The following is a 936-nucleotide window of genomic DNA, read 5'->3' on the forward strand; positions in this document are numbered from 1 at the left end:
ATTTATTAACAAGAGAACACTGATCTGTAGCATGAGAGCCTGCACAAAGCTCACAGACACTACATAATTGATTTACGCCATAGTTGGTTAAAGAATCGACCTTCATAGTCAGCGCCATGAGCTGTGCTGCAATAGCTGTAGCTACATCAACTTCCAGAATACCTGCTACTTTCCTAGGCATCATCCTTTGAGTTGGGTTTTGATACTCATTTGCAGTCATAGTTTTAATGAGATTATAGGCCTCAGTATAGCTTTTGTCCCACAAGGCGCCTCCAGAAGCTGCATCGGGCATGGGTCGAGATTGAACCCCCAAACCATTATAGAAACCAGTGATCACCATCCAGTCAGGCATCCCATGATGTGAACACTTTCTCAACATCTCTTTGTAGCGCTCCCAAGCTTCGCACATAGATTCTCCTGGTTGTTGCGTAAACTGAGTAATAGCACTCCTCATAGCTGCAGTTTTGGCCATTGGATAAAACTTCACCAGAAACTTTTGCGCAAGATCTTCCCAAGTTGTGATGGACCCATCTGGTAAAGAATGTAACCAGTCCTTAGCTTTGTCCCTCAGAGAGAATGGGAAAAGCCTCAGCTTGATAGCCTCATCAGTGACACCATTATATTTGAAAGTACTACAGATCTCGATAAAATTCCTGATATGCATGTTGGGATCTTCAGTCGCAGCCCCTCCGAAAGAAACAAAATCATGCACCATCTGAATAGTGCCCACCTTGATTTCAAAAGTATTGGCCTGAATAGCCGGATGAATGATGTTGGACTGAATGTCATCAATTTTAGGCCGAGAAAAGTCCATAAGAGCTGCATCAACTTGAGCTTGACGATCACCCATTGTTTCAGGTTCTTTCTTTTCACTCTCTTTATCCGAATCTTCAAAAACTATCTTCTCCGGAGAGTCAAGAGCTTTATCTATTTCCT

The 936-nt window shown here is 42.8% G+C and overlaps 1 non-coding gene across 1 annotated transcript; it reads left to right on the forward strand.

Moving 5' to 3' along the window:
- Positions 1-350: 350 nt before the first annotated feature.
- LOC141662773 (small nucleolar RNA R71) lies at positions 351-458 on the forward strand. The gene has a single exon (XR_012550865.1). It is a non-coding gene; the product is annotated as a small nucleolar RNA R71 (small nucleolar RNA).
- Positions 459-936: the final 478 nt, after the last annotated feature.

Source organism: Apium graveolens, chromosome 5 (assembly GCF_009905375.1).
Source record: "Apium graveolens cultivar Ventura chromosome 5, ASM990537v1, whole genome shotgun sequence".
Classification (NCBI taxonomy): Eukaryota; Viridiplantae; Streptophyta; class Magnoliopsida; order Apiales; family Apiaceae; genus Apium; species Apium graveolens.